This window comes from Ursus arctos, unplaced genomic scaffold, assembly GCF_023065955.2.
Source record: "Ursus arctos isolate Adak ecotype North America unplaced genomic scaffold, UrsArc2.0 scaffold_10, whole genome shotgun sequence".
Classification (NCBI taxonomy): Eukaryota; Metazoa; Chordata; class Mammalia; order Carnivora; family Ursidae; genus Ursus; species Ursus arctos.
The window spans coordinates 60,132,695-60,147,641 of record NW_026622764.1 but is presented as its reverse complement, the minus strand read 5'-3'; the positions used below and the strand labels follow the sequence as shown (position 1 = coordinate 60,147,641).

At 47.0% G+C, this 14,947-nt stretch overlaps 1 long non-coding RNA gene across 1 annotated transcript in view; it reads right to left on the bottom strand.

The window, feature by feature from the left end:
- LOC125281822 (uncharacterized) overlaps positions 1 to 14,947 on the bottom strand; it is a 220,418-nt gene that overhangs the window by 78,348 nt on the left and 127,123 nt on the right. The window contains exon 7 of the long non-coding RNA XR_008958150.1: positions 1,289 to 1,558. This is a non-coding gene — a long non-coding RNA (uncharacterized LOC125281822). The remainder of the gene's footprint in view (positions 1 to 1,288; positions 1,559 to 14,947) is intronic.

Sequence of the window (14,947 nt, the reverse complement as noted above, 5' to 3'; positions counted from 1 at the left end):
ACAGCACCTGTTGAGAGAACTGGCCTAATGCTTCTTATAAGAAGTATCACTGCTATAGTTACAATCATCCCAGTGCCCAGCACTCTGTGTCTCTAGTAATTGAACTGAATGATAACCATAGAGAAATGCTTAGTAATAACAGTCCCATAAGACAGATGGGAAAGAAAAATATGGATGGATACAGGAAAAATAAAAGAAGAACTGCCTTAGACTGATAGACCTTTACCACTGTTAATAAGGAACCGATGGTGTGGTATTAGAAGCTCCATTTCGGGTGTACTTAATCTGTATTAAATACATGTACACCTTGCTTCTAGCAACTTTCTTTCAAACCAAAGGCATATAATTGGAACAACTGAAATATATGCAGAAATGTGAAATCACATTGAAATGTATAAATTATTTAAAAAAAAAAAAGATGGTTAAAAATGCCTATGGCCATGATGACAGTGCCCCAGACCCCTCTCATTTGAAAGGCAATAACCATGTCTTTGCCAGTTGATACTTCTGTGTTCCCTGGGGGGGAGGCAAGACTGGAAAAGCAGCCAGGCTACACACTGGCTTCAAACGACATAGTGAGACAGCATTCGTAAGGGACAGAACACGACGGAACGAGACAGGATGAGGAAAGGGTACAAATAGGGTTGTGTCTCAGTGGAGTGTCTGAGGTTTACCACCATTACATCGCCCGAATCCCCAGCAAGCTGATAACGATGAGCCCTTAATGCGTTCGCCGCCTCTGACTTGTGTCGGCCCAGCGTGCTATCGTCTAAATGATACCACAACAATGCTAGAGCACACATTAAGCACTTATTGTAATAGCCAGACTGCTGAGCGGGAGCCAAGGAAGGAGACAGAGCAGGAAAGACGAAAGGTGTCTTTGACTGCACACGCACATTCCCGGCAAGTCACGGTGTGGGCTGCGCTGGGCTACGGAGTGACCACAGCGGGGAAATCAATGTACCAAAAGGCTGCGGGAGGGATCTCTCTGTTTTCAGGTTAAAAATATATTAGATCAAGAGTAACATATCAGACCAAAGTAAACAATAGACTTTGGGTGAAAATGAGATACCAAGATAGGGTCAACGACTGTAGCCAATGAACTATTCTGGTGTGGGATGCTGATAGTGGGGGAGGAGATACAGGGGAAATCTTTGTACCTCTACTCAGTTTGGCTGTAGAACCTGAGAATACTCTGAAATATAAAGTCTATTTATAAATTAAGAAAGTTTAAAAGTAAGGAGAGATGTATTATAATCCCTGCAGTAAATACAGTGATGTTACTTACCTCATTCAGTGAACAGCGAAAATCACGCAGTGTCAAAATGCAGACGGTTTTCTAGGTCAGAAATCTGGTACAGATCTCAGCAGACAAAAGTCAAGGTGTCGGTTCATTCCTTGCCGGGGGCTGTAGAAGAGAATCCATTTCCTACTCATTCAGGTCAGTTGTAGGACCAAGGTCCCCATTTTCTTCACGGCCGTAAACTGAGAAAGGCGTCCAGCTTCTAGAGGTCACTCTATTCCTTGACTCATGGCCCCCTTCCTCCAACTTCAGAGCCTGCAATAGTGGATTGAGTGGTCACGCCATATCTTTCGGAGCCACGATCCGGCCTCCTCTCTTACTTATAAGAACTTGTGTGATTAGATTGGGCCCATCCGGAACATCTCCCCAACCGAAGGTCCATACTTCAGTCACAACGGCACAGGCTCTTCACCATGTCAGACAGCACATTCCCAGGTGCCAAGGATTCATGCAGGGACATCTTTGGGAGGCCGTTATCCTGCCTACCACACTCTCCTTCCCTTAGTAATCTATGGCCCTGCATCCATAACGCTTCTGGAACTACCTTCACTAGAGTCGTCTTGAACACTTAAATGCTCAATGGACCTCATCCTTCTGTGAGCATTCTGCAGTGTTTGACATTGATGAGACCTATTTCTGGAAGCACTTGGTTTCCACTTGCTGCGATACGGATGTTCTCCCCCTGCCCCCTGGGCCACCCCTTATTTAACCCTCCGTTCATGTCTCTGCTTCACCCGTACGTACATTTCAGGACGGTATCCTGCTCTCCTGAGCCTTGCTTCTGAATCATAACTGCCTTCTAAGCGGCTTTGCTTGGATGACCGATGCACTCCTTTTCATCCCAAACCTGACCACTTCCTCTTTCTGCATTATATATATACCCCATCATGAGAGCACCAAACCCCACTCTTCCATAACCGATTCTGAAGAGTCATTCTTTCCTCCTTCTGCCTCTGCCTCCCACCCTCAACCCAGTCCATCATCATGCCGTCTGTCCTAACTCCTAACTCAAGTATCTCTTGAATCCACCCCATCCTCTCTATCGCTGCTGTTACTGAGAATGTTCAGGCTCCCCAAAAACAGTCCCTAGATTACTGCCCCTCCTTGTGCCCTGTCCCATCCACTCCCAGCCATTCTTTACTTTATCACTAGACACAGATCGGATCTTGTCACCACTTTGTGTAAAAGTGTTGGTTGCTGCTCATTGCTGAACAGCACCCACTCTAGCCCACGGGAGACACAGGCACACGGGCACATACACACCCCAAGCCTCAAACCGAGTGCTAGGCTTATCACCCTTATTGCCCTCCTCCCACTTGTTGTTCATATCCCCAAAGTGATCTACAGACCAGCAGCATCAGCATTCACTTGGAAGCACATTAGAAATACAGAACCTTGGGATGCCTGGGTGGCTCAGTGGATTAAGCATCTGTCCAGCTAAATCCCAGGCTCGTGGGATCAAGTCCCGTGTCAGGCTCCTTGCTCAGTGGGAGACCTGCTTCTCTCTCTGCCCCCTGCTTGCGCTTGCTCTCTCTCTTTTCTCTCTCTGACAAATAAATAAGTAAAATCCTTTAAAAAAAGAAAGAAATACAGAACTTCAGGCACCACCTCAAATCTACTTAATCAGAATCCGTATTTTAGTGCCATCCCTATTCAAATTCTAGGCACATTAAAGTTTGAGGGACATCGCTCTGGAGCTGTGCTCTCCAGAGTGGTAACCTTCTGAGTATGAAAATCTTTTAGAAATTCTCTTTATTTTCACGTGTAATCTCCATCTTAATTTGGATTTTTGCATGTTTTATGAATCACTGACCATTTCGGCAAATCATCCCTACCTTTTACGTCCCTGTGCTTTTGCTTTCCTGTGCCTGGAATAATTGTCCCTCTCTTCACTGACTGAAACTAGCTTCTTAACTCTCCAGTATCACCTCCTCCAGGAAACCTTCCCCATCTCCTCAAAAATGTGGTTGCTCCCACCCCACGGTCTTGTAGACATTCTTACTGAATTATTTTTGCTTGCATGTTCACCTTCCCCATTAGCTGGTGAGCTGTGCAAGGATGAAAACCATGCCGTCTCTATCCCTGTGTCCCCAGTGTACAGCAGTCATACACGTTAGCTAAGTAAATGAATATCTAACTTGAAAAACTTCTGCATTTTAAATACTTTACTATTTTTCATGTCTCTGTTTAAAACCAGAGAGTTGTCTTCTCATTTCTTTCCTCAGATGGCATGTTCTGGTTGATTCCTAGTTGGCATCACATCAACTGGACAGAGAGGTGAAATTAGATGGGGCTTCATCCCCACCCACCTATGACCAAGCCAGAGCATCTCAGATCTGCACCCCACGTTCTTTCAGCTCTGTGTTTATTTCATGTGGATATATACTACAAGAAAGAGACGAAGACAGATGCCTGGGATCAAATGTTTAGCATCTTTCACTTTGTACAGACTTTGATCTTCATAAACAAGACCATGACAACATTGTAACCCACATGAGCAAAGCCCTCATTTCAAAGAAAAACATCTTGTTTTTCTGTCTGCTCCAGGATAACATTAGCTGACTGTGACCCTAACTAGTAAGCTACTAAAGGGAATTAAGCTCATTAGTGGTGTAGTCTGATATCTTAAAACAAAATGGCAGCTAAAATTTTTCAGATAGGCATATTTCTCTAACTCACAGTGAAATTTGGTATGTACGAAAAGGTCAAAGAGGCACATCGTTGGACTCAATCCATTGCTTCATGTGCAAACTCGTGCCCTATCTGCTACACAGAGTTACTGTGAAGATCTAATGAGAGACTAAATGTCAAAAATGCGATGCTTTGCAACTCTATACACATGCATGTGTGGCATTTTCATTAAGAGCACGAATTTTTTTCAAATGACTTTTCAGATTTCACTTCTCCAGGCAAGTGTTTGCAAACCTTCTGCACTTTTTTTCTTTTTAAGATTTTATCTATTTATTCCAGAGAGATCACAAGCATGAGCAGGGGGAGGGGGAGAGGGCAAAGCAGACTCCCCGCTGAGCAGAGCCGACATGGGCCCAATCCCAGGACCCTGAGATCATGACCCAAGCCTAAGGCAGAAGCTCAACTGACTGAATCACCCAGGCGTCCCCCTTCTACACTTTCTTAAATGTCTCTTTTTCCTGTCTTCTTGTTCTTCTCACCCTCTTCTTGAATTTGAGAAGATTCCCCTAAAACAGTAATTCAATAAGGTACACAGGACAACTGCTCACGGATACACTGTAATACACAGAATATGCACTTCACTTATTCAATCTAATTGGGATTTAAATAAATTTTACACTTTTTCCTCCTTGACATTTCATGTACCTGGCCCTGTAAAAAATTAAACTTAGAGCCAAAAAGGTGACATGAGTCCCTGTGGTCCTACTATCCTTTGCCATATACTACAGCATATGATCTGCTTCAGCTAAGATGGGTGCACACTTGCTCGTGCGGCAAGGGTAGGCAGGTGAGGCTCAGTAAAGGACAGGACATAATTGGAAAGATGGCAACAGGGAGCACTGGTTCCAACTGAGGCCCCAGCAGAATCCATTCTATGGTTCTCTTCTTTCAACTACTCATGACAGGGAAACGTAGGTCAGATCCGTTCAGGATTGAGTTCAGCAAGCTTTATTCCCAACCAATGGGATGCTGCGCCAGCTTCCATTAGCTAAAATAGTCAACTAAAATACGTAACTATTTTATGCCTGTATATCTAAATAACTAAAAAAAAATAACAAAATAACACCGAAATTCGTAACAGACAAACATGATGCATATGAGAAGTAACCTATGTGAATCAGTAGGACAGTAGAGAGGGATTCATTTAGACTTTGACAATCAGGAAAGCCTTCTCAGAGGAGGTGGCCTTTGAGCAGGTTCCTGAAGGTGCTGAGGCTCAGGTCGGCAGAGAGGGGCAGGGATTCCCACGAGAAGGCGCAGCAGATGAGGGCAGGCACGGGTGTGGCAAGGAGAAACCATCTGCCCAGGGGAGTGAATGACAGCGCACTGTGCAGGGCTCTGTTACACGTCGCAAACAGGCTTTGCCGGGCATGGGAAGTAAGTAACTGCTTTTTATCTCTGCAGCTCTCTTTATATTTGGTCGGGCGAACTGATATAGAATTTAAATACAGTAAAATTTTCCTTAATGTACTTATTTTAACATCTAGCATAAGGCCCAATGCCTAGCAGAAAGCCTTGCACGAAGCAGATCTTCCAGAGACAGCAGAAAGGGGACCAACAGTAGGCCGTCGACAAGGTATTATTTGACTTTATAAACCGTCTTCTTTTTCCATAGGACTTTTTTTCGAAAACCACTGGGTTCACATGCTACATGATACTGCTGTCCATCTTGATAGCTGTCTGATGTTGAGAGGTCCCTGATTTCACCAACTTTCCACTTATTCATGTAGAAATTATTGCATACATGTCAACTCTCCCTCTGGGGTCTCGGGGCATCTAGTTTGAAAATAGCCATAGGGGATCTGAACAAAATGTGTGGCAGGACATTTGATACCCCATTTTCACATTCATTCTTCCCACTTAGGCTCACATATGCAAAGCAGGTATTATTTGCCTAATTTGATAGATAAGGAAAAGGACTTGAGAGCTAAGTGATTGTTCAAGGTCACAGGTACAACAGACACAGGAAGAAAACTCAAGTTCTAGTTTAAGACTCTAAAGAGAGCAACCTCGCAAGACACTTTTCACTTTTTCATTAAGGTAAAAGAGTTGAAATTATCTTTCAGACACTGCCTTTGATAAATGTACCCGTCAAGGCTCGGTTTTAGGAAACAGAAAGTACTCTAGCTATTTTAAAGAAAAGGGGGTTTAATACAGGGACTTCTATGCTTGTGACATCGATGGAAGGGCTGGAGGGATAGGCTGCAGGTTGGACCTCCAGGAACGACTCCCTGGACTACACAGCCAACTTGGCCCCCAAGGGGAGCTGCCTTCTCCACCCCAAACAGAAGGTGGCGAGGTGGCAGACTGCCACAGGAACAGCTGAGTTCTAGAACAGAGCTGTGGGATCTGGAAACTATCAGCATGCTGCTACAATCGCCTTTCTACTCACAGGCGGAGGGTGACCATAGGATAGAATTTTGCTACAGAAAAACAGGTATCTTTAAGACCCTGGTGGCCAGAAACAGTAGCCAATGCTGCTGAAATCTGACCTTTTGTCAAATTTCCCCTTTCCATATCTTGCACGAGTGCATCTACTTGGGAAACTCTGCTTTGCATCCACAACCCTAACTTCAAGGGATTCTGGGAGAGACACAGTTGGAATAGATGGCAGGTACTCATCTACTATACCCATGACAGGTAGATGCTGACACACTGACAGGTGCTTCCAGGACAGACGAGAACCAGGGTTCTTAGGTTGTACTTTAGAGGCAGACGCCACAGGCCATCCATGTGCAGGTGCAATGCAGGGTCGCACAGGTTTGCACACTTCAGGTTGGGCACTATTCACAGAGACCGTGAGCCAAGGGATTGCCCCGTAGTTGTTTGTGACGGCCTTCTCCAGGGTTGTCCCCGTGAGAGCAGGGTTTGGTTGTGGCTTGCTTTGACACGGAGAGAAAGCCATGTGTATGACTAAATTAGAACGTTACTTAGAAATGGAGGGTCACCCAGGGTACTGAGGCCACGGCTGAGGGTGGAAGGTCAAATAAAGGTCAAGATGGACTTGAAGGGCTGATGGCCCTGGTACCAGCCCAGAGAAGTAGGTCAGATATTTTCATCGAACTCTCTGAATTGGACTTTAGCATAAACATACCAGAGAAAGAAACTATAAGTTATCATGGAAGATGGTCAAAATCAATTATGGTATACTGAGAAGTCTTCGAACTGATTTTGCATTCTGTAAAAATAAAAATATATTCTTTTTCTCTACTTATGCATTAAACACACACACACACACACACACACTGCCACTGTCAGGCTCCTTTTCATTTTATTATATTCATTGTTCCTCATTTATTTGTCTTTCTGTCCAGCTAAACCCAGAATATTGTACTGGGTTCTCACTTTCCGATCTCAATAAAGACATTAAGAAACTAGAATATAGGGGCGTTAGGTCAGTTAGGAATCTGCTCAGGTCATGATCTCAGGGTCCTAGGTTAGAGCCCTGCGTCGGGCTCCCTGCTGCAGGGAGCCCGCTTGTCCCTCTCCCTCTCCCTCTACCTCTCTCCCCGTTTGTGCTCTCTCGCTCTCTGTCAAATAAATAAATAAATAAATAAAATCTTTAAAAAGAAAAGAAAAGAAATGAGAATATATACGGAAGAGAGCAATTAAAACGGGATAGTTCTAGACCCAATGGCATGAGACCATTAGCCTCAGAAGAAAAGCTTGTATATCCAGGGTCCAGCATTATGAAGGAGCAGTACAATCTGTTCTGTGTGGCTCCAGAGGGAGAAACCTGGATAAATGGCTCAAGGTTACAGAAAGGGAGATTGAGATCCAATGTAATCATGAGATCCGGCAACAAATGTAACAAGCTACCTACCTATGTGTCTCCTAGGGTATGACATCCCAGTTCTAATCACATTTACTATTTGCTCACCTGTGCTGCTGCCCAGACTGATTAGATTATTGCCATTTCCCCCAACTGGCCTTGAAGCAACTCCCGGCCACAGATCGTACACTTCCATCTCTGTATCCTCAGCTCATCCGACAGCGCAAGGCACATAAGAGGCACTCAGGACAATCGAGATGAAGGAATGACGAGATGGAGAAGGCCCATGGACACAAATGGCAGCAGCAGAGAAGGACTGGCCTCCCGCCCTCCCCCATTCCCCAGAGAGCAGACTCAGAGCCTCAGAGCTGGTGATGCTGAGGGGAACTGCGACCGAAGCCTTAGTTCTGCAGAAATTCAGTCCAGCAGGGAAACAGGGACAAAAGAGAAGCTCACGGGGGAGCTCAGAGCCTGGTGCGAGCACAGGTTCCAGGTGGAAGCTGGTGGAGGGGAGAGCGATGAGACAAGTCCGGGCACAGTTGCTCTCCTGCTTTCTCAGCACCCGTCCATAGCGGCAGAAGAAGCTATTTATTTTGGACAGGGGCTAGTGGCAGAATAGCTCCTGCATATAGAGAGCCCTTTGTTTCCAGATCTTCGAACATTCTCTGCGCATGATCTCACTCAGCCTACCTCTTCCCTGGGAAGAAGCAGGCAGGTGGACACCACCGAAGGCACACCAACCAGCCTGTCTGGACAGGAGGGTGCCAAATGGCTCCTCTCTGGCAAGCAGCCACCTTAACAGCCGAGAAAGGACTCTTTCAATGCCAGTGACATCATGGGATGACTTGAAACCGTACCAGCTCCTAGTCCTTGATACTTGTGACTCACTGGTTAATACTGAAATCTGTATCACTAGTCACAAATTAGTGACCTGTGACTCAGGGCTGGGCTTGAATCAGTGAGGCTGGAGGAGTCTGAGCGACAACTGTGTGTGTGTGTGTGTGTGTGCGCGCGCGTGCGCGCGTGTGGGTGTGTGTGTGTGCACGTGTGTGTATGTGTGCGTGTGTGCACACGCGTGTGTATTTGGTCCAGCATAAGGTGCTGACATGAGCCCTGTCTTCTAACACCCAGCACACCTCCACCCCCACTTCTCACTAGCTCCCAGAAGGCCCAGGACTGTCATTCCAGTCTGACTGCTACTAAAGTACATCAGCTGCTAGTCAGCACTCGCCTGTCACCTTATTTATAACAACCCTGGAATGAAGCTGCCTGTCCCTGCCCTGCTTCTGCCCCCTGCCACTCAAGCTCACGGTGCGTGACTCTCTCTTTAGTGTCTTCCAGGCTTAGCTTGTCAGGTCAATGGGCACAGCTGTCCCACATCCCATTCCTGCTTGCTTCGTACCCCAGGGTCCCGCTTGCCACTTTCCGTTCTTCCAGGAGCAAATCTAGCAGCCCCAGGCTGTAGGTTCATGAGTGCAGATGAGGAAGCCTTCTCTGTTGATTCACAGGAAGAGTATTCATACCTTTGGCTTCCTGTTTTTGATGAACCAAGTAAAAGAAAGTGGTTTTTAAAATATAAATGGCCCCAAATAGTAACTTCTAAAGAAGCATACAGATGCTGCACATCGATTAAGGACCTGTCGCTGACATCACCAAAGATGGCAGCTCATCTTCAAGTCGAGGTGCCAGGAACCACCCATGATACGTGACTAACGCTGGAGCAGCCCTGCTTCTTGGAACAAAAGATGTGACCGTTTTTAGGAGAGGAAGTGAAGAAGGGAGTCTTCAACCGAAACCCCAACGGATAAAATGTGTGCACACTGAGTCAGTGGGACGGCAAATGGACCGTGAGGGACTAAAGGGCTCTCACTCCTGTTTCAGCAGATGGGTGCTTTCTCCCAACACCCACCTATCAACCTGCCTGAGTTGATCCAAAGACTGGGGGACAGAGAGGCAGCTAGCTGGCATCCAAAGTGGTCAGAGGATGGAAGTGCAAATTGTAATCCCCAATCAGCTCAGGCTGAAAGATCTACTGTTTACGCGGCATCAGTTGCCTTATGGGGCAAGGAAATAGAAACCAAGGCAGTCTGCACCCCCTATTGTGAGTACACTGGGGTAAACTGACTGGGAGCCATAGCTGGAAGTGACAAGACCCTGCCCAGCCACCAACAAGGCTAAGGGAGCCAACATCCCAGCAACCTGCGTCCATTCACGCTCTGACTACAAGATGTAAGGTGGCATCCAGACAAGCGTGTCTTGCCTGTGCGTGCTTGTGGTGTTCCTCCTCACAGAGCTCCGGCCACCCTCAGAAATGTCATGAATATTCCATTTAGTGAGCCCCCCCACACAGTAGGTACTCAGCAAGTAAGAGGCCTCTTCTCTCCAGACTTTCTCATAGAGCTCTTCAAAACAAGGACTTTGGCCACTACCCTCTGGCTCCGCTATTTATTAACTGGGCAACCTTGTGCAAACTACTTAACAGCCTAGACCTCTTTCCTCACCAGCCTTATATGGTTGCTGGGACGAATTGAGTTAATTTAAATAAGACAAAGCCCAGCCCCTAGTAAGTGCTCAATAAATGGCAATGAATATTTTTACTCCTGACTCTTCCAACTGGGTTCATGCTACACACGTCAGGGCACCCTCAGTCTTCATATTTTGTAGCAGGTCTGTGTGTGTCTCCTTGCCCATACACACTGGCCTAGGCATTTCAGGCGGCAAGAGCTGTTTCTTACTCCTTTCTGCCTTGGCACCATGGAGCACGGGGACTGGCACCTAGTAGCGGCTGAAGAAATGACTATTGCTTAGCACGTTTGGCACCCAGAGCGCCGTGCCCACGGCCGGTGTCTCTATGTCAGCATGCTGCTGTCTGTCACCAACACCATAGGCTGTTCACTCTTAGCGCCAAGCTCGTGCACCTGCAGAGAGACATCTTCAACTGCAAAGCTTGGGGCCCTGCCACAGAAATTCCACATCAGAGCTCTAGGGGTGGCCCTCTGGAATCTCCCCATTTGCTTGGGCCCCAGGGGACTCTGAAGCCCATGGAAAGCCGGTGAAAGGGCCCCTGGGTGGGCCTACAGGCCGCGAGCAGAGATCAGCGGGCCACAGGCTACCTCGGAAACGGGCCAAGTTTCTTTTCCAACCTCTACAGAAAGAAAGTTGCGATTCTCACCCCTGCAAGCCCAAGGGTGACATTGGCTGATCTCGATAGTGACACCTGCATGGAGAGATAATCGTGCAGTGGGCGATGTCTTCCAACACAAGAGAACGTAGCACTTCCTGTCTCAAAATCTGTTGGTTCTGTCAAACCCTGTGATCCTCCAGGATCCAGCTCAGGGGCCTAGCCCCCCTTCCAGTCATTCAAGGAGGAGGAGGAATTCGGCGTGTTCTGGGCCCCCACTTGTGTGGACTCTGTGCTGGGAAGCACACTCAAGGAGGAGGATTTAACATCATTTGAGTTTAGTCAGACTTCAACTTCATATTCCCTCGGGGTAGAATTTTCTTTCTTTTTTTTTTTTTTCTTGGAGAACACAGGAGGTTAAACTAAAAACCCACCAGTTAGTAGCTGCATTAAAGGTTACATTTCCACTAAAGCAAGGGGGGTTTATAGCTGTCAGCCAGGGCTGCGTTCATGCAAAAGGCATCATTAAAGCAACCGAAGCCCCGTGCTCCACACGGAGGAATCACCACAGCAACGGTGAGCAGATATGCTCAGAGATGGACAACGAGAATTGCCACGGCACGCGTTAAGTTCTCAGTGGAGTTTTATCGAAAATGTCCTGGCCTACAGCACTGCGTGGGGGAGAGCCGCTGACTCGGCAGGTCGGGTGGCAAGGGCCTGACAGCGCGTGCTTTGGTGTGGGGCGGACCTCGGGGGAAAGACGACAGAAGTGCCCCCCTCAGCTGGGGTAGCTGGGGTAGGTGTCCAGCAAAGCATCTGGAGGGGGCCTGTCACAGCCAGAAGGCCTGGGCTCTGCCTCTTCCCAGGGCGAGCCTGGCAGAAGGTGCCATGAAACAAGTGGCTATTTGGAAGGATCCACCTGAATCCTTGAGGCAAGGATGGGGAGCTCAGGGAGCTCGTCACTCCCTCCACCCCCCACCCCTGCACGCACACGCTATGGTCCAGTCACGCTGGACTTCTGACAATTCCAGGACACACAGAGTGGCTTCCCCCAACAGACTCTGCGTTTGCTCTTCCCCTCGCCTGGAATTCTCTTCCCTGGTCTTTACACAGCTGTCTCCTTATCATCTGTTTCTGCCATCCCTCAAAAAGGCCCTCCCTCAGCTCCTTTTTAAAATTCCTTCCTATTCTGGGACACCTTAGGGATATACCCTTTGTGACATGCAACACCTTACAATGGTGTAGTGACTCCCACAAGAGAACATTCTATCTGACCGCAGTAATAGTCCAAGGTGGTTCCATGTTGGGGAGAAAGGGGTTGGGAGCATGGGGAATGCTGCTCGTCACAGTCCCTCAGACACTGAGACTCAAGGAGGTGCTGTTGTCTCCCCATGTGGTTTCCAAAGTCTCCCTAGAGGTCATTACCTCCCTCAATCAGAGAAGAGAGTCTGGAGGGGTGTGCATGAGAATTTTAATAAGCAGCACGCAGGATTTCCACTCACAGTTCAATGGCTGGCACTCCATCATACGCCTGCACTTCCTGGTAAAGGAGAGTGAGACTCTCCAGATGCATATGAGGAAGGGAGGAAAATGGTTTGGGGAACAGCTGCCCAGCCTCTGTCATGCTGCCCTCCCTTCTGCCGTCATGTTTCATAGAAAAAGACTCCCTCTTCCTGTCCAGGGCCAAACCTTCTGCCCCTGCTTTGAATCTCATATCTTCCCATTTCTTTTAGGTTCTTTCTTGCTAATTTTCCCTTTCTGTATCTGTTATTTTCAACCTTTTCCTCTCTACTTGGATTCTTCCCTCAAATTACCTCTTCCACTTGCTAAAGCCACCCACAAATCCCACACTCTCACATCCACTATGGGAGCCAAGTCCTTATCTTTCTCGAACACACTGGGACCTGACACTATGGATCTCTCCCCTCTCTTTTAGTTCCTCTTCCTCATCTTTAGTGTTACTGGCCGCTGACGGCGTGATACCTTCCTCCTGGCCCCTGCCTGCATGGGTGTTTCTCCCCAGTCTACTTTATGTCTCCCTTCTTTCTTCTACTTCTTACATTTGTCTCCCCGGGTTCTGCCTTTTGCTTCTTTAACCATCCCATGTAGATTTCACTTACAGCCATAGTATCAATTCTCATTTACACGCATGTGATTTCCAAATTGATATTTCTAAATAAGAACCCCCCGTTACGCTCCAGCCATCACATCCAGCCACCTTCACATGTTCCATGGAGGACTTAAGACATATTTTGATGAAGGATTTAAATACCAAAGGGAAAATATAGGTAGGAAAAGCATAAAGTCAGAGCTAGCCCACATAATCCATACAGGGATTGCTTTACAAGTTATCTCTAAACTTCACATCGGCCAGTTCAAAGAAGCCATATGACAGTTGTCGGATTCTCCTGATCCATTAGATAAAAGCAAACCATGTACCCAAGAGAAACACATCCTCTCTTTCCTTTAGATCCTAAAAGGATCTTCTCAAAGGAGTCCTGACTATGTAGTATTCTGGTTATTTTGGAGAAAGTCCTTGACACCATCCATACCTCAGAACCAGCAACGGGCTTCACCTGGATGGGATCTACAATGTTCTGTACGGCCGAGCCATAACGCCAAAGCACAACTCAGGAGCAGGCGTGGCTAAGCGCCCAGAGCCACACGATCCTAGCCTGGCCGGGCCTGATGCAAGTGAAGACCTGAACATCTTAAGGAAGTAGATTTGTTACGTTACTCAGGAATATCTTCTCATATATTGTTTCTCACAACCTGTTCTTCACAGGATTAGAAAGTAAAGGCTTCCGGGTTTCAGTATCTGGGCCCCGCTCAAAATGAAGATAGCAATATTAACAATTATGGCACAGACATAAAGGTTTTGACAATAGCTAGGATACTGTCCTCTTAAGAAAATTTGGAAATGTAACCAAGACAGTCTCTATGGGGTCACTCCTGAACATTCCTTAGGCATTTCACACTCAACCCATACAAAACTCATCCATCTTCCTTCTTCCCTGAATCTTCACAAACTCCTCTGGTCTCAAGACATGGACCACTTTCAACAAATGTATTAACAAGACATTCATATCCAAAGTGTATAATGAACTCCTGCAACTCAGAAACAGAAAACTAACCAAATGAAATGGGCAAAGGACGTGGGAAGACATTTCTCTAGGAGAAAATCTAGAAAGGAGTCACCCTGGAGTGGTTCTCTCAGAGTGGGCTCTGCCAACAACTCGTTCAAGAAAGGCCTTGGAGGTATAAGGCCAGGAATTTGAGCTTCGTCCCAAAATCACTGAATGAGATTCATCCCAAAACCAAGAATCGATATGCTCACAGCTTTTAATTTTAGGACAATCACTCTCAACATGGTGGTCAAAGATGTTTGGAAAGCCAAAACTGATCCATCAAGGAATCCCTCCCGCTGGGTTCCCACCGTGATTCAGTGCAGGTGGAGCTCTAAGAGAGGGTGGGATAGAAGTGCAGTGGGTCAAGGAACTCATGATTCAGGGACCCGTTATTGCAAAGAGTCACTTTCTTGGAGAACATGGTAACGACTCCTCCCTTGACTGTCCTCCTGTACCCTTCCAGTCAATCCAACCATTCACCCTCTCTCAGAAGGTCACTCCCACATGCCCCTCCTATGCTACCCATGCTCTTGGTGCTCTCTGCCCAGCTTCCTTTGCCTCCCGCCCGGCCCACTCCTGCCAGGGAGAGGATTCTCTAGTGCATAGTTGGTCCCTTTGCTCCCTTGACTACAACCCCTCACCATTTCTCCACATGAACATTTCTCCATCAAGTTCAAATTCCTTAGCATAAGTCATACGGCCCTTCCTTATGGGACTTCATCCTTTCTCTAGTCTCATCTCCCCGTCATGTCCCTCCTCTTCAGATTTGAAAAGTTATCTGTGCTTTCTCAAACGGATGCTTCAGCAATCTGATCTTTTCCAAGGTGTTCCATCTTCATAAAATGCCCTTGTCGCTCTCCCTTGTTATCCATCTGCTAATTCCACTCATGCTCCAGAGCAGTTCCTACTTCCCAGGCAGTATCGACTGCCCC